The sequence below is a fragment of the Dermacentor albipictus genome, chromosome 10 (genome assembly GCF_038994185.2).
Source record: "Dermacentor albipictus isolate Rhodes 1998 colony chromosome 10, USDA_Dalb.pri_finalv2, whole genome shotgun sequence".
Taxonomy (NCBI): Eukaryota; Metazoa; Arthropoda; class Arachnida; order Ixodida; family Ixodidae; genus Dermacentor; species Dermacentor albipictus.
Window position 1 is genome coordinate 97279270 of NC_091830.1, and position 19257 is coordinate 97298526.

The 19257-nt window shown below is 46.9% G+C and overlaps 1 protein-coding gene and 1 long non-coding RNA gene across 7 annotated transcripts in view; both read right to left on the bottom strand.

Annotated features, from left to right (window-relative positions):
• The window catches only part of LOC135897288 (probable cytochrome P450 12a5, mitochondrial), a 189120-nt gene that overhangs the window by 71545 nt on the left and 98318 nt on the right, over positions 1 to 19257 (bottom strand). The window lies entirely within an intron of this gene.
• Positions 22 to 8653, bottom strand: LOC135897300 (uncharacterized). Its single transcript, XR_010562997.2, has 3 exons — positions 8301 to 8653; positions 6660 to 6796; positions 22 to 800 (listed from the first exon to the last, which is right to left on the bottom strand). It is a non-coding gene; the product is annotated as an uncharacterized lncRNA (long non-coding RNA).

Here is a 19257-nt window from a genome sequence, read left to right on the forward strand (position 1 = left end):
TATGTGTGTGTGTGTGTGTGACTGCAAAAAACCGCAGCACATGTAAATGAATATTGAATACATAGTAGTAACATGCAGACGACAAACAAAAGCTATCAGCCATCAACTGCGTGGCAAATCTGAGTGCAAGCTATTCTCTTATCAAGTATACCTGTAGGCATTGCGACCAATGTGCTCCCAAGATGTATGAGGCATTAGTCATTGCAGAGTTGTAAGGACATGACAATCCTAGGATGATTATGTTCTTGAGGCTTTTTTCCCCACTTTCCATCTTTTGAAACATGTATACTTTAGTCTTGAAAACAAAAATGCTACAACTGGCGTGTGATAAGTTTTGCATCTTATTTCCTAGCAGCTCACTGAAAAGAGCCACGATGACAAGTTTAAATGCTGTTACCTCATCAGACATTCAAATTTCTTAAACACAAACAAAACCAGATAGGCATTAGAGTGAGCATCACTCAAATACATTACACTGGTTTAAAGTTATTGCACCACTTTGGGCCAGGTAAAAACGTTGGAAACATCAAAAATGTTAAGATTCTACGGCCAACCATGAAAACTAAATAAAAAAAAATCATTAAGCTGTCTTAAACGGGTACAGGAGCTTTACAACTGGCCATCTTGGTGATGGACACGCAGATAGATGAGCAGCCATTCCACTGAGACGAGAATGTTGAGGGCTTCGCATGGAAGTCTGTGAGACACTGCAGAGTAGTTCTTGGTCCACATGAAGGAGGTTGCTTGCATACACGTCTGGGCCACCATACTGAATGCAGTGTTACCGGAACCTTTTCCTCCTGCATTGTGGTAAAAAAGCATGGTTAAGTTTATACGATATTTAATATGCAAAAAAAGAGGTGAGGCATGCAGACAGGACACGAGTAGAGAAGTGAACACGAACGCGAAAAACATGAAAATTTTCAATAAATTGTTTTATTAGATAAAATTTTTATACTGTGTGTCATTCATTATGAGGGTTCATAACCGCAACACATTTATTTTATAAGCAGGTAGAATTATCAGCTTGGTCAGTTTGTACAAGCTCGTTTGAGGCAAGAAATCGAGTTTCACAAACACAACCTCAACATTCTTGATTGAAAAAGGAACACCTTAGATGACATGCAGTCCTGTGAGTGGGAATTGCACAGTTCAAGAAAAACAAATTAGAACTCACAGACCGATCCTGAAAAAGGAATAAGCACCTGCTACTGCAAAAAGCGAATTAATTGGTAGGTTTTAGTAGCACAAGTGCATCTTTGGCCAATGAGCGCCAAGTCTATATTGCAAAAGATAAAGTTAGTGCATCTTTACAAAGCAAATATATAAAGATGACTAATGCCTCTCTGCACTAGTTGCTTTGCTCTAGCGTGAAGTCATTTTAATGCATGCACACGTACGTACACATGCTACACCCAAGTGTAACAACTGCAGAATTAAAATTGGGCAGCAACAAAGTCGCAACCTTTAACCATTGATCACAAGCTGTACTAGTGACTGGAGGTAGTACCAATATCGCCAATGACTAGTTGCACTCTTTCTGCCCGACGTTATGCTGCTCTTGTCAAAGATGAGTTACAGTCGGCATTGAGGGAAAGCTGCCCTCAAGAGCAGCTCTTATTTTTGTGTTATTTCTAACCAGAGACCAATAAGTAATATATTTTTAGAAAGAGAATGACACCGAAAATTGAGTACGTAAAACATTTGGTACATTTTCCGGAATTAACTTGGGGGTTAACAGCTAAAGCGGCAATCCAGACACTAGAACATGTTTTGACATGTTTGCTACCAGTGAATGCTGGAAAATATGTTGGCATTCTGTAGTTTTGTCCAACAATGCAAAAGGGATTCTTAATAACTGAGGAAATAAATGGAAAAGTATCATGAAGTACATTTCGTGAATGTAATGCAGAATCACTCAACTTCTGTTGCTATATAATCTCCACTTGATTAACCTGCACTTTCTGAACTAGTTCAGGAGGTACTGCATTTCACTACTCATTCCACCAGTTCAACGTGGTAGCACCTGCACGTTGTGATTTGTTTTACTTAGTGCAGGCTATGTACATGGCGAGTTCACAGCATTCCCTGCACTCCGCCGAAAGGTAGTGCACGTTTACGCAGCAGGTGTGGTGCCGCTTCTGCACGAGCGAGGCGCAGAAATCAGAGTTTCATACAATAATTACTAGAGGGAACTCTGACGTTAGTGTCCACAGGAGATCAAACAAGAACGGCTGTACCAGCATGGAAATTATGGGAAGTACATGGATTTGCCTAAACTTCGTCTGTTTGGCTTCAAACGGCTTTGTGACTTTGTATTCTAGTCATTTTCAACAATATACTGTGTAATAAATAAATAAACATTAAAATCGTCCGACGACAGGATTCAAACACAGGAACTCTAGAACACAAGTCTGATATTGAAACTATTAAGCGACGGAGGCATGTAAGGACAAGCGAGTGCAACGCCCTGATGAATTTATCGCGGGCATACTAGTGCCTTGAGACGCTTGGTGCCCTTCGATTTGGCTACCTGGACAAGCTCAATCGTTGCAATTAATAGCAATTGTGCATGTTGGCGCCGTCTTCTGCACTTCGAAGAGTATAGACTGCGCTGAAATTTACGACAATAAGATTTATATAGCGTATAATATACGAAGCCACAAGAACGTCTGAATTCACAAGCACGAATATAAGACAAATCCATGTGCTTCCCATCATTCCCATGGTGGTACGAGTGCAGCGCCAGAGTTCCCTCTAGTAATTACTGTAAGAAACTCTATGGCAGAAATAACCGAAGTGCCTCGCATTTTGTTCTGGAGTAATAAACTAAGTTTTGCTGGTCCCATAAATCTTACTGGTCATTAATTCCAAGTTTTAGTGCAGTCACATGTCTAGTAGGCAATTGTATTTTGCATAAACATTGCAAAGGCAACTGTGATGAAAGTTCACTCTGGTAAATTGTTTATGATCGAGTAGCATAGACTACTGAAGCAATCTCTGGAAGGCAAGTGAAGTAATTTTCTTATTAGCAGCCTTTAAACAGCATTCGAGCATATGACACATGCACGTCAGATATGCAGATAATATTTCCTTGACTAAGCAAGAAGCGACGCTTCATGTTCCACGAGGCTACTTCTATCAAAGCAGTATTGGTGCTCTCTAAAAACAATGCCAATGCAGATGATCCAAATATTTTTCAGGGGCAACAGCTATGCCTGAAATCATGCTAGATTAGTTTTTTTAAACACATGCTCAGACCATGTTAGAAGTGCTTCTTAAAATCCTCCTATTTATTAGACTAGTCATATATCTGTACACAAAGGCTACTAATTAGGTCGCATGCTATATCATCTTAACAAAAACTTCACTTAGTAATACACATGCTGTGATAAGATTTGAGACCACATTGAGATGCTGAACAAGGTGAATTCATTATTTTTAAAATGAAGCTCCTGTTCTTCCAAACGAGAAGAACGGATACTGAGGGTCAAAATTTTTCTGAATCACAGCTGGAAGATGCCAGGGAAGGCACGTGGAAACTTATTTCTAATTTTCTATTTAAATGTAGAAATGATAAAAGGAAATGAAAATGGTAAAAAAAATTACCCACGATTACGTTACTTCCTAATGCGAAATTTGAGCGCAGCAAATAAGCAGTTTCACCTTTTCGATAGATTGAGGCAAAGAAATCGAGCAACACATGTATGCGCTATCACAGAATTTTTTTTTTATTTTTCACACGTATTCCTTTAACAAAGACTCCACTAACAGTTCTTGACAGTCATGAAGGAAGCTTTGTGGTCGGAGAAATAGACTGATATATGTTCGACTTGGTACACCAATGCTTGATTCTCAAAGACGTTCACAAAGACGTTCACAACTGGGCCCTTAATGCCATATTGGCCTCCGCCGTGCATCAGTCGTCGCACTTGCATGAATGGGATTCGCGGAGATACGAGTCTTACACTCACCGCATTAAGTTGTGGAAGGTGCGCTGGCCTCGAGGGATATTTGTAACCGTTTGTTGTCGAAATAACAACCAAAACAAGCGCGAACGAGACCGACCCAACAGAAGCAAACAGGCGCGGGCGAGAGCTGTGGCGCGAGCAGACGATAGTACGAAACGAGCGGATCGGCTGAGACCAGACACGAGTGCGCATCGAGCCGTAAGGAGGGTCCGCATGACACCAGCATCGCGCGCGCACGTCACTGAAGGGGCCGCTCTCATTGGTCTCCGCCATTCGCGGCTCGCGTCCTTCGTCTCCCACTCCAGCGAAGGGGGGCGGAGCTGGTTACGAGGCCGACAACGCCGACGACGACGCGAAACCCAGGAACGGACGCCAAAGAGCTGCGCTCTAAAAAACAGGCATGGGGGGAGAACGAACCTACAGCCTTTGCATTAGACATGCGATGCACTAACCACTGTGCCACCGAGGCAGCATTCAACCGTCCACAATGGCCCCTCAGATTGTCCGCGCTCGAACACGGCCGTAGTACCACAGTGGTTAGTATATAACATGCGTAATGTGAAGGTTATGGGTCCGTTCCCCACCAAGAGGTGGATATCTTTTAATCCACTTTCACTTACCTAGAATTCATCAGTTCTATACTTCATATAAAAAACTTAAAACATGTTCCTCTATGCTTTCCTTGGCCTCATTATCTGCTGGCTTCTTCCAGTTCTGTTACTTCCAACACTTATACATATTCTAATCTGGTAAGTAAACAGTTCTGTATGATGCTGGAATGCAATATGAAACATTATTGCAGGGCCGTGTTATGTAGAATGCCTTACATTGCCCAGGCAAGGTGTATTTATGTCAATCTGAAAAAAAACAATTCCCACTGTAGGCAGAAATGCTGTGTACTGGTGTGTGCAACAGGGTTTAACGAAAACAACTTCTCAGAAATAAAGCCACCAAACAACGAGGAAATATGTAAACTAGATGAAAATTTGTGCAGTTGCATGTTAAAAATTTAGCACAGCAACAGATGTATACATAATGAAGGAAGCGCGAGGATGGTTTATTTTGGACACACGGGGCAATATACTTGAAAGATGCATATGAGCTTACGTGTGGAGAAATATTGTTTATGTAGCAGCTAAACTACGAACAGGCCTAGAACACACTGATGCAAGGTGTCGAGCATGTAAATCTTATCATGCCCTTAAGTGAAAGAAACATGGCTGTTTCTCATGATTCGCTACATATGGCTGGCTCACACAACTTAGCCACTTCTATATATGCCTTGTAATTACCAGGTGGTCTGTATGACATGTGCAAGCTTTAAATATGTACAAGTGCCACGTAGCTGGACAGCACCAAGGCAATGTCGTTTGCCATCGTTTTGAGGAAGCGAAACCAATTCTTACATTTCTTCTAATTAGTTAATTAGTTAGTAACGATTACTTAACTGCTCAAATATTATATTCAAAGCAAAAGTGTCAGTGCGAAAATTGTAGAGCATCCTGAAAAATTCCCAATCCAGCTTTCTACTGCTCAATAGGTGCAACAAATTTTTCTTTCAAGCTAGAAAGAAGCCAGTGAACACATGCAAGAAGTGCCGTGCAACTAACTGCTCGTGCACCTGAACACCATTTGGCTCCGCCTTTCATGCTTGAAAAAAACTTTTTGAGAAGAATATTTTAGAAATTGATTAATTATTATTGACTATGTTTTAGGCAAAATGCATGAAATAGTGTGACTGCCACCGCCATTTTCGGCGACATGAATTGACTCCATTTTCATGTCCAAATCCAGCTATACATGGTGCGTGTTTTGAGCTGGTTCTGTAATTTAGGCTGGTTTTGACTAATTGAAGCTTCGCACTTTAATAATGGAGTCAGGTTAAAAAGAAATTGGTACATAAACGGCCACTGACAGTACTACATACTCCTTTAACTTAGTGCAAAGTGCTTGTGAGCCAAGAAGTTGGTAGTTCTAAGCAGTATTTCTCATTCTGACCTGGTGTAATAGCCCACTTACTATGATGCCATGCTGCTCAGTCATGCTGGTCCCAGCTTCAATCTAGGCCATGGCAGCTGCCCTCCAATGAGGGTAAAATGCAATACCGCTTATGCACGGAGATTCAGGTGTACATTAAAGAAGCCTGGTTACCAAAACTTTAGGTTTTGGGATGTAAAAGCCCATAATTTAATTTTAAAATCTAAAAGTGCTTTATTAGGAGCAGGGGCATCATTTTGAGCTTTTACTGCACTACCATGGCACCAAGAAGCTCCAAGTAAATAAAAACAATTTCTTAGACAATGTACATATCTTGCAAACATTTACAAACACTTCTCTGCATGCACCTCCGTTGCTGTTATATTTAGATCCGTATGCCAAGGCGGGCTATGATGTTAGAACATGTTTCAAATTATTTTTACCGCTTTAAAGTTGTTGGTTATTTTGCATCTCACTGTGTGTCGAACGCACATTTCAGTGCATCAATTTCTTGAGAAAGTGCACTCCTCTTTATTAATTTGTGCATGCAAAAAGGGTTCAGAACTGCTTTCTGAAGGTCTGTATAACAAGCAAAAAACAATTATATGTAGGCTGCACAAAGAGAAAGGATTGGTTTGTAAATATGTTATTTAGTTCTTAAAAAAAGAGGCAGCTGTCAGTATTCTGTTCCAAAGTAAAAATTGTCCCTACCTGGCTCTGCTTCATTTTCCGATGTTGATGGTCCATTCGGGGGCACTCAGCTGATAGGCTGCACTTTGGCGATGTCGGGTGTGCTGTCGCCAGGCCCAAGGTCGATCGACATCCTCACCAAAAGTAGAGTCCAAACGCTATAAAAGAAATATCTCATCATTTTGCTATCAGTTTTGTCATCTTGCGTGTTTCACACACGGCCGTCAGTGAAATATTTCGTCACTTGGATACTGAAAGGAATTCAAGCATTTTCTGGCAGCCAAGCTGATGATGATGATGTGTGGTGTTTTATGGCGCAAGGGCCAGGTTTGGCCAAAGAGCGCCATGACAAGTGGTAATGTTGACGATGTATTATGGGAGATGTGACTTGGCTGTAAACTGGCCTAAAAATTGTCGATGTGAAGTGCGTAAAATCTACGTGCTATAACATTATGGCGATGACTAATGACAAATACTATTAACATTAAAATCCATCGTGGAAGAATGATGCAAAATAGAAAATATATAGGATGGTAAAATTACTTGGAGCACTGCTGCCTCGCGGGAGCCCTTGAAACACAAGGGCCTAGAGGCATGTGCTATACGAAAGAGCTATCACAGCGGCATCCTCTGAAGAGAGGGCGGCAGCCAAGCTGAATACACAGTAAACGAAGAACATTAAAGAGCAAATGCAGTTGTCACATTAGATTGATCAAGTACAGCAGAAATGGAAAATAAATCAGTGATACTGTGTCTGTTGGCTTTGAATGCAAGAAACGTAAAAACAGGGCCTTGCAGCCACGCCACTTTGAATTTCCCGCGTTTACTACACCTCACAAGTTTGGCATCGTCCGGTACTCGGGGATAGTAACCGCTTAAAATCAAGATGAACGAGCGTCAGCATAAATGAACAGGATACTTAACCGGGCAATATAGGCGCATAAAACAACTCACGTAGCGAAGCTACTGTCAATTACCCGATGACGCATCTGGGGGCGGTGCAGTTTGGGCTAACAATTCAAAAAGGAATTGCGAGTTTCACTTGTTTCACGCCTACTAAGCTAACACAGAATTTGAGTTTCTTACTAAACTATACTGGATATTTATGCTCCGAATAAAACGCTGGAAATTTTGTTACCTCACATTGCATACGTATGAGTGAGGAAATTGCTTTTATTGTGTTCTACCCAGACGGCACGCAGCAGCTAGCACTCTCATGCAACAAAAGCATGAAAGTGGTACTCGTGACACCCAAAACAAACATATACAGCGCCAACGTTACGCCCCTTAGAGTTGGAACTAAGCACGATCAAGCCATTTAGTTTTCCAGCTTTCATAACGCCATAAACACGACCAAACATCGAGCGAAAAAACTCTGCTCTCGAAAATTATTACCGCTTCCATTTATACACCTATCGCTGCCACAAGCAAACGTCAATGGCCTAGCTATCCACAAGCCGCAGATTAGACTGACAGCAACATATTACGGTAACGTAAAAGAATTTCCACGCTGACTTAGCAGCCGCGGTATGCTTTAAGTGCCAAAGTTCTCGTTTGCCGCTCGAAATTCACACCATGATCACGGGCACTGCATCTTTCACATGAAATATTGCACGCTTTGCTCCGGAGCTCAATAGGAGGGCGAAACGCATTTGCACGTACCTGAAATCCGCATGCCGGAAACCCGTCGACGCTTCCGAGAACGGGGCGCACAGCCATACACCCGTACGGCGGCTTGACTTGGACGTGAGGCACTTCTATCAAACATTTCACATGCGACATGTTTCACACCGATTGCGCGAGCACCAGAAAATGACGCAGGCCGCATTGCGACGCCGAGCAGACGTGCAGCCACCGATGAGCTGTGTGCGCGGATTGCAGAGAACAAAACCATGCAAAACGTTAGGCGCGAGAAGATGGCGGCTCTTGTTGCGGAGACGACGCGGACGAAGCAATGACGCGCGAATGAATGTTGCCAACAGTTGGTTCCGCGTTATGCCGGCGATGGTGGCTTTAGTGGCGTGTGTTGCGGCTGTCTAATTTTTTATTTCTTTTCCCCAAACAGTATAGCTAAGATCAGTTCTTTGTTTGAATTTTTAGTTGTGTCGTTTGGCATTATCTTTGTCTTTTTATGCTATTAGGCGGCCAATTATGGCCTCTCAGGTTCGCGCGCGCCAGCTTCGCGCGCAAATCTCAGAGGCCATAAGACAACTCGTTAGAAAATGCCGTTATTGTCGTTGTTAACGCTTCATCATCCTTTCTTCAACTGAGATAGAAAGGTAGTGTCCCTTTTCCTGGGGTTGGGAGGGGGCGATCAAGACGGCATCGCTCAGCGGGGGGTGGGGGAGTAGGTTGGTGTTGGTTCTTATCGCGAAATTCGCGAACCCTGCGATTTTTTTTTATAACGTAAGCATTCCTATACTTCCCCAACAAGAAAAACCATCCGTCCGTCAGTCCGTACCGCACGAAATCTTTCAATATAGAACCCGCAGCAGCGAGTGAATTCACCTTCGTGCTAGCTCTCGCTTCAAGGCTTCAACGCGACCGAAGCGGCGAGAACACTGCGCTCACGAAGCTTTCAGCTTATGCCGCACTATGCGCTTTTCGCAGATCACTTTCAAGATAGGTGTGCGCGCGTCTGTTTTCAAAGCGAAGTAAACGGTGAGAACACAGCGCGTGAAGTTTTCAGCAGTGGGCACACTCTGTCCACAATGCAGTTCGCTTTCAAGATACGGTTCGCCTGGCCGTGCCACAAGCAGCCGCCGCCGGAGAACGGTTGATAATGGTTCGTCGCGGATGAGGAGGGCTAAAGAGCGATAACGGCTCAAAACGAACGGAACGTCACCAGCGCGCCTGGCCCCACCACCTGCAGTACTTTGCTTGCGCTGCCGACCAGAGCAGCCCGTGTCGCCGCAGCGCTGGCGCTTATACTTGTCGGATCAAGTCTCATAACATTGATAACGACATGGACTGCGTGTAGATGAGGAAGAGTCACAATGCTTACGCACACTTAGACAAATCCGAGAGGAGTTCATGGGTAATTTTTTTTACCGGAAATGTACAGTCAGCGGTGGGACCTGCAGTTGACAATGCCTGTAAGAGGGGTGCCAAGCTTTTTTTCTTTTGTGAGAGTCTTGCCCAGCTCCCAAAGATCTGCTCAAGCTAAGACTTTCTGATGGCTGTATGTGTTTTTTTTTATTGTCGCATGCCCTCGAACCGCCACGAATCCTGCAGTGTAATGGCATTAATGCAGTATTCACGTCCAAAGGGAAATGCAGCCGTTAATTGGGCTGCCTAAGGTTTGCGGCCCGGCGGCAGCTGCCCTCCCGTCCCCCGTTTCCGTTGACAAGTTAGGGGGAGGGGTCTAGAGCAATCTTACACCCCCCTCCCCACAGTGGCGTAACCAGAAAATTTTTTCGTGGGGGGGGGAGGGGGGGGGGTCCCAATTGACCGTGGAGGGGGAAGGAGCGGTGCCATTGCCATAGCAGCAAAAATTTTACTTTTAGTGAGCGTTACAAGTGCCCGGTGTGCCCCACTTGGCTACGCCGCTACTAGCGCCCCCCCCCCCCCCCCCCGCAATCGACGGAAATCGAGCTATCAGAACGTGCATGACACGCATGCATGACATAACATGAAAGACATGCCGCGAAGCTAGCATGGATGTCGTCACATCATCATCATCATCAGCTTATTTTGACGTCCATCGCAGGACGAAAGCTTCTCCAGCGATCTCCCATACCCCTGTCTTATGCTAACTGGTTCCACGTGTTTTCAAGTTTCCCGATTCCATCACGTCCACATTATTCTCTGCCGTCCTCGACTGTGCTTTCCTTCCCTTAGCACCCATTTTGCAACTCCAATAGACCAGCAGTTCTCTCCCTTACGCATTGCAATGTCTGCCCAGCACGACTTCTTCCTCATAATGTCAACCAGTATATCAGCTATTCCCGTTCGCTCTCTAATCCACATCCCTGTCTTCCAGTCTATTACCACCATGCCTAATAATTTTCATTCCATCGTTCGTTGCGCGGTCCTCAACGTCTTCCCAAGCTTCTTTGGTAACTTCCAAGTTTCGGCCCCATACGTTAGTAACGGTAGAAAGCAATGGTTAGCAGTAAGCTCCCTGGTCATGATTTAGTAATGCCTGCCGTAAGCTCTCCAGCTAATGTTTTATTTTTGTTAATTTCCTTGATCAGAGGCCCCTGCGAGTAATTAAGCTCAATAAACGTATTTCTGCGCAGGTTCTAGAGGCTGACTGCCGACCATGACATTCGTTCTCTCGCCACGCTGCGGAACATTACTTTTCTCTTCTGCATACTAACTCTCAGTCAGACTTACACTTTCTTCGACATGTTCCTCAAACGTTTGTTGCAAATAGTCTGCAGTGTTGCTGAGTATGCCAATGTCATCTACGAACCGTAAGTTGGTGAGCTATTTACCGTTAGCCCTCACTCCTAACCATTCCCAGTCTAACTGGTTGCACACCTTTAAGTATTCAGTGATAGCATTGTAAATATTTTGCTATTGATCATATGAAGCCTTTTGCAGATATCTGGCTATGCAAAGTCTGCGCGTTAGTGTCATCCGTTCAATATCGACATTCGTGGGAAACTTCATTTTTGACCATTGTTCGGAGCCAGTGCGCTGCTGCCTAGGTGCCCCGATCTAATCATTCCAGCTACCTGATTCAAGCGCAGGTAGCGCGCGTTTCATGTACAGCCAATATCAACGCCTTAACTGGAAATGTTCATTCATCATATACTGTAAGCTTGTTCACTTACTCCCTTATAATTAGGGTGTAAATTAGAAAGACTGGGGTGTTCCAAGGGTGTTTTCTTGTTGAACACCCTTTTTCGTCAAAAAAGGGTGCTTCAAGGGTGTTTACAAGGGTGAAAAGATGAATACACCCGCATTACACCCATAAGGGTGTGAAAATGTTTAGAGTGTAGTCGTACGATGAACAACGTGGCACTCTTTGAAAATCGCTTCAACTACTTCCGACAGGAAGACGCGTCCGCGATCGCTGAGCAATTCTTGAGGTGTACCATGCCGCAGGATGAATCGGTGAAGCAGGAACGATGCAACATCACGCGCTGTAGCTGCTGGGAGAGCGGCGGTTTCAGCGTATCGTGTAAGGTGATCTACTGCCACAATGGCCCAGCGGTTACCAGCCGACGTCAGGGGAAGTGGTCCGTACAAATCGATGCCAACGCGCCCGAACGGCCGGGTAGGGCAGGGTAGAGGCTGCAGGTCTGCTGGCGAGAGGTGGGGTGAAGATTTTCAGCGCTGGCAGTCGGGGCATGAACGAACGCACTTTTGAATGTAGTTGTACATTCCTCGCCAGTAGTAGCGTAGTCGGAGGCGCTGGTAGGTTTTGAAAAGTCCCGAGTGCGCACACTGTGGATCAGAGTGGAACGATGCGCGAATTTCAGAACGCAGGCTTCGAGGTACAACTAATAACCACTGGCGGCCGTCAGAGGTGTAATTGCGTCGATGAAGCAGGTCGTCGCGAATGGCGAAATGGCGAGCTTGACGGGGCAATGCACGAGTGGTTGGCTGCGATGACGGATCAGCAAGGCAGTCTATGATGGAGGCAATCCAGGGATCCTTGCGCTGCTCAGAAGCGATGGTCCCAATGTCGATGGACGAAACGTCACGCTGGGATATTGCGCAGCAGGCATTGTCGTCTAGCAAGGGAGAACGTGAGAGGGCGTCAGCATCAGCATGCTGGCGTCCGTTGCGGTACAGTACGCGGATATCGTAATCCTGTAAGCGAAGCGCCCAGCGGGTGAGACGGCCTGAGGGATCCTTCAATGACGACAGCCAGCATAGTGCATGATGGTCCGTGACGACATCAAATTGGCGACCATAAAAATAGGGCCGGAACTTGGTAAGCGCCCAGATGACCGCCAGGCATTCTTTTTCCGTGACGGTGTAATTGGTCTCAGCTTTAGTAAGCATACGGCTTGCATATGCCACAACATATTCAGGAAACCCTTCTTTGCACTGTGCTAAGACAGCGCCGAGGCCAACACCGCTGGCATCTGTGTGTACCTCAATAGGTGACGTTGGATCGTAGTGGCGCAAAATGGGAGGAGACGTCAGCAAACGACGGAGCTTAGTGAACGCCTCGTTGCACTCCGACGACCACGAATGGAGAGGTCCGTTGCTGCCAAGGAGCTTCGTCAGGGGTGATATGACAGCGGCGAAATTGCGAATGAAGCGTCTGAAGTAGGAACACAAACCTACAAAACTGCGCAGTTCTTTGATGGACGTCGGTGTAGGAAATTTAGCTACGGCACGAAGTTTGGCTGGATCGGGGAGGATTCCATCCTTCGAGACGACATAACCTAGTATCATGAGCTGCCGCGCTGCAAATCGGCACTTCTTTAGGTTCAGTTGAAGGCCAGCGTTCGCTAAGCAAGCCAAAACACGCCGTAGGCGTTGAAGGTGCGTGGTGAAGTCAGAGGCAAAAACAACAACGTCGTCGAGATAACATAAGCACGTGTGCCACTTCAAACCGCGGAGGACTGTGTCCATCATGCGTTCAAAAGTTGCTGGCGCATCACAAAGTCCAAACGGCATGACGTTAAATTCGTATAAGCCGTCGGGTGTGACAAAGGCTGTCTTCGGCCTATCGACGTCAGCCATGGGTACTTGCCAATAGCCGGAGCGTAAATCTAGAGATGAAAAGAATTCTGCGCCTTGTAGGCTATCGATGGCGTCATCAATTCGCGGCAGCGGGTATACATCTTTGCGAGTGATCTTGTTCAGGCGGTGATAGTCTACACAGAACCGTACCGAGCCGTCTTTTTTAGTAACAAGGACGACAGGGGATGCCCATGGACTGTTCGTGGGTCGGATCACTTCGCGGAGAAGCATATCGTCCACTTGCTCATTAATCACACGACGTTCCGTGGCAGAGACGCGATATGGTCGTTGCTGCAATAGCGGTTGGGAGCCAGTGTCAAATGGTGCGTGACAGTAGACGCCCTGCCCAAGGAAGGTTGCTCGACATCAAAAGAAGAACGAAATTCTTCTAAGATGCGCAGAAGCTGCGAACGCTGAGGTGGGGTGAGGCCATCGGCAATAGATGAATCGAACACACCTGTGGGCAAAGGGTCGGACGTCGAGAGAGAACCGAGCGTGTTGTAACTGGCGCAGGACGTGTCTTCGGGAACATCCGTAATTTGTACGGCGTCGCTCACTTCCACGTGGCCAAGACATTCGCCTTGAAGCAGCATCACAGGGTATGAGAAGGGGTTACAGACAAAAATAGTTGTGGAGCCCTGTTTGACGTTCACAGTCTCAAAAGGCAGCAACAGACATTTTCGAGTATAAAAGCGGCCTGATGGAGAAAGTAGTGCGATGGCGTCAGAGAGGCTGCTGCAATGCATTGATACAATCACTGACGAGTTGGGAGGAACGTTGATGTTGTGCCTGACGAGTAGTTTGTTTGCAAAAGAAGCATCATCGGCAAGCGTCATATCTGAGATCGGCGACAGTTCTAGTTCGGCCCGTGCGCAATGAATGACGGCATCGTGGCGGGTGAGAAAGTCCCACCCCAGGATAACTTCGTGGGAGCACGAGGAAATCACAATAAATTCGACGGCGTATACAAGGTCCTCGATGAGAACACGAGCGGTGCACGCCGCAATCGGGTGAATACGCTGTGCGCCTGCTGTGCGGAGGGCGAATTCAGCAATTGGGGTCGTAACCTTTCGAAGGAAGCGACAAAGCTTTGCGTCCATTACTGATACAGCAGCTCCGGTATCCACGAGGACATATGTGCGCACACCGTCAACTAACACGTCTATCACATTGGTCGGGCTACGTTGAGGACTTCCGCGTTTCGACGGCGCAGCAGCCCTTGCTTCGTGGACTGCGACGATTAGTTTTCCTCATCCCGAGCTTCGGGACGAGGCCGCATCGGTGATGGGGAGCGTCGGCGTGGAGATGTTGAGCGGCGGATGTTGGCGGACCGGCGGAATGGTGGTGACGCAGCCCGAGGTTTGTCGTCGTAATAAGGGCGCGGAGAACCCGCCATAGAACTTGGCCCATAAGGTGTAGCGCTAGGCGACTGCACGCGACTACAGTAGCGTGCGACCTGGCCTGCATAGCCGCACGCAAAACATATTGGTCGATTGTCCGCTGTACGCCACCGAGTCGTTGCGGCAGGTCCCATCCATGTGGAAGGACGCGCTGGACGTGGCGCCTGGTGAAGTGATTGCATAGCAGGCTGTTGTCGGGGCATAGCGAGGACTTCGGCGTACGTGAGAGGTCCCCGTTGAGGGACTTGTTGAGGCTTGGTGACGACTTCCGCGTAGCTGAGTGGCACAGCCGTCGGGATCTCTTGGGGCTGGCCATGTCTTCGGCGTAGCTGTGAGGCGCAGCCGCAGGAACACGCTAGTTGTGCTCAGGCAAAACCTCGTGCAGTTCTAGCGCTATGACGCGGGGAAGCGGAGGCGCAAAACTTGGCGTAGGCGCGTGTACCGACTGCGGCTGTGCAAAATCCATCAACGAGAGTTGCCGGGCGACTTGCTCGCGGACGAACGCCTTCATTTCGGCGAGCAACGCTGCCTGGTTGGACATGCCAGCCAAACCAGCGAGGTGTTCGTCACGCTGTAGAGATCGACGGGTCAGTGACCGCTGCCTGCGGAGTTCTTCATAGCTCTGGCACAGTGTGACAATTTCAGCCACAGAGCGTGGACTTCTGGCCAGCAACATGTTAAAGGCGTCGTCTTCTATGCCCTTCAGTATGTTTCGGATTCGATCAGACTCCGCCACGGTCGAATCGACTTTCCTGCATAGATCCAGGACATCTTCGATATAACTGGTGAATGTTTCGCCTGGCTGTTGAGCTCGTTCTCGCAAACGTTGCTCGGCACGCAGCTTGCGAACAGCAGGGTGACCAAATACATCGGCGAGGGAAGTCTTAAATTCCGACCATGTCTGGAACTCTGCTTGATGGTTGTTATACCTCAGGCTGGCCACTCCAGCGGGGTAGAACAGAACATGGCTCAATTTGGCTGCTTCATCCCACTTGTTGTGGTCGCCTACCCTGTCGTACGCCATGAGCCATTCGTCCAGGTCAGTGTCGTCCGCTCCAGTGTAGATAGGAGGGTCGCGATGACGAGGCACCCCGGGACACGCAGTGGGTGCAGGAGGAGGCGTTTGCTGGGAGGCGTCTTTGGGCATGGTAGATGGTAGGGTACGGGACCGGAGTTCGAGGATGATCGTCTGAGGTTACCCCGTACCTCCACCAATTCTGAAGGTGTTTATTTGGCAGAGCTCGGGAGCAGCGCAACGTCGACGGGCAGGGCAGTCACAGCTTCCAAGCACGAGAGCCTTCGCTGAGCAGGAGCGCTCGACCCACTAGCGTCCCTTCTACAATCTCTTCGCTACAATATATATATATATATATATATATATATATATATATATATATATATATATATATATATATATATATATATATTATAGTGGATAATAACAAGTACTATGCACAGCTTCGAGAAAGGGGACGACACCACGAGTTGGTCGAAGCCTTGTGCCTGCATTGCCTGAGTTGTGTGACCTTTGTTGCGGTGCTCTCCTGTCTTCCTCTCTGAGGGCTTCATTAGGTAAACTAGAACGCCTATCCACATTTGGATGACGTGAAGGGCCCTGTAGAGCCCTAGAACTTCGCAGCCAGACGCTACGCCTATGCGGCGATCTTGCATTGCACCTTTTCATCGTTGCTAGTATGCGTACTTTGATCTCTGGGTCGAGTACGTGCATGCGGCGATGACGGTAGCCTAGTGAGGCCCAATATATTTCAGTATTATACCGCAGAAATCTATTATACATTAGGGCATTAGTGTCTGGCTGTGAGAATGGGATGCGCACCGGTGTGGCATTAATGTGTGCAATCTTTGCCTCGGCGTAGGCGAGGTCATTCGCATGTAAATCACAATGTACCAGAATCCAGTGATACCTTATGCAGTGGCAACCTCTTAGGGCTACATCGTGTGATTCGGTCACCTCTTCAGGAAGGGCACAGTAAGTTCCTCATCAAAGTGCGAAATCGATCGCTTGAAGTGCCACCTTTGAACCACAAAGCATGGTCCAAGTCTTATGCGGCTCCATCGATACATAACGAATTGCCTCCGGAATGGCAAAAATCTCTGCGACCACTGATTTAGTTTGGTGGTCGAGATGAAAGCGCTTACTGATCTCCATTTAAATGGTATTACGAATGCCGAGGTTGAAGTGGCTGTCGACACTGCACCATCAGTAATTATTTTTATGGAAGCGGCGTGTTCTTCAGATACACGTGTGTGCCAAGCTTCAGATATTGTCAGTAAGTTGTTTAGGTCTACATCAGGGGATACGCGATTTTATGCGTTGCATATTGCAATCACTCAGTTCAGCCCTTGGGCGTGGCCGGGCAGCCACCATTGAGGGTATGAGCCACTGTTCATTGCTGCGCGTCTCATATATGGGTCCATTCTCTTTTAAGTTTGCTATGTTTGTTATTAAGTTGCTTCTATTTTTATGCGTTGCATGTTGCAATCACTCAGTTCAGCCCTTGGGCGCGGCCGGGCAGCCACCATTGACCTTTAGCGCAACCAAGTGGTGTGACGTCACGACAGCCGGAGGAAACGCTGGGCCCCAACTCGCGCATTATGCAACGCATTCTTGGCTTAACCAAGCTAAGCCTGGCCATTTTTTCCTTATTCTGAGAATGGATAGGTTCCCTACAGGTCTTGACAAAGTACACGCTGGTACGGTGGCTGCTTTTTCCGTAGCAAAGCCGCAGGGAAGGACGTTCTCAGGACGCGAAAGAGATTACAAGATAGTGCTGTCAGGACGCAGCATGCGTACAGTCATTAGAGGGCGACATTCATGGCGGCTGAATGCTCGGACATATGCCTTTAAAGGTTGGCGTGAGAGATAAGCGTCTATACGATGTACGCGTGATTCCGAAAGCACGGCCTTTGTCCAAGTGAAGCGTGGGGGACCAAGACATGTTCTGAGTGCTTGAGCTTGTAAGCTCTCCAGTGTACGTATGCACCAGGGGCGAATGTTGTAATAATCGGTAAGCTGTATCGTAGGTAGCCTACGAAAAGTAATTCATATAGCTGGAGCAGTGACCTCTCTGACGGACGCCACAATTGCATGCTATATATTTAAGCATGTGTATGAAGCTGATAACTCGGACGTCAGCATGGACACTTGCTTCGACTAGCATAAGTTTCGGTCAATCATCACTCCTAGGAATATGTGCTTCGTTACGCGCGGTATGGCTGAGCCGTTAATCGTAATGTCGTGGCGGTGCATCGCCTTGCGTTTATATGAAAGGGCGCGCACATTGCAGGCGACAATTGTAGACCTCGCTTCTGCAAATACGTGGAGCTTCTAGGTACCCATACGCGCATGAATTTTGTCATATCATGAAGGGCTGTGGCAATAATACGTTCAAGATCAGGCGGCGAAGGTTGCTTTGATCAAGCGTTGTCCACGAATGTCTAATAATCTTGCCAGTTAGTACAACGAATACGAGGTGGAGGAGCTTGAAGGAACCATTGCAGTTCTACATATGTAGGTATGTGGTCGCTGCCACGCATATCCAGATCTGTGCGCCAGGTTGTTGAGGTTAGAAAGCTTCTTGACACAAATGCAACGTGTAAGGAGTTGTTATATGTTGCGCCTCCGAGAAATGTAGGGAAACCATCATTAATACTTGCGAAACTTTCGGTATGCATGAAGTTTGCCAATTCTTCGCCCCGTATTCACCGTAACACTGCCCCATAATTGATGGTGGGCGTTAAGGTCTGCAATTATTACATGTGGTCCAGTGCACAATTAGACGAGAGAGCTAACATGTAGGCGATCAAACCTCTCTCTCGACGGTGTGTAGCCTCCAATGATCGAAAACAAGTGGTGCTGATGTCTTACCGTCAAACAGACGAATTATTTAGAAGCATGTTCAGGGACCATATATCGGGCGTAAGCCATGTCACTAACTATGAATATCAGAACTTTGCTTCTGGAAACGTCTTTCCGTAATCAAAGTTGTAAACATCCTTACAGTTGGAAGAGGGATCGAATGTTGGACGCGCAAACAACCACCAAAGGGAATTGATATTTGAATATGCATATTCGAAGACCTGAAAGGCGTCCACGCAGACTACACACGTTCTACTGCATAACAACAACAACAACGACAACATGCGCTTTTCATAAGAACATGTTCTTGATGATAGCGTCATATCGAGGTACTACCGTGGAGCCACAAGCGGCACCCAAAGCTGATGGCGTGCGGAGACTAGAGAGCGCATGCCGCATTGTATTCATCCGCTTTCGAAGCATGCTCTTAGAGCTTGGCTCCATCAAGCCCGTCAGCAGGACGCATCGTAGAGCCTTCGTCCGTATGTCCTTGCGAGAAGCTATAAATGGCAGGGAAGGCCAGAAAACCTCATCTGCATCGTGCGCGAGGCCATTTACTGCGGGCGTTCTAGCCCCCCTCGATTAAGCGGAGCGATCACTCGGTGTTTCGATTGGTTTCCCGATTTTATTAAAGGTTGTGCGGACAAGTTGAGGGGCGCTGGTCGAGCCTCCGTTTCATGCGGTCTTT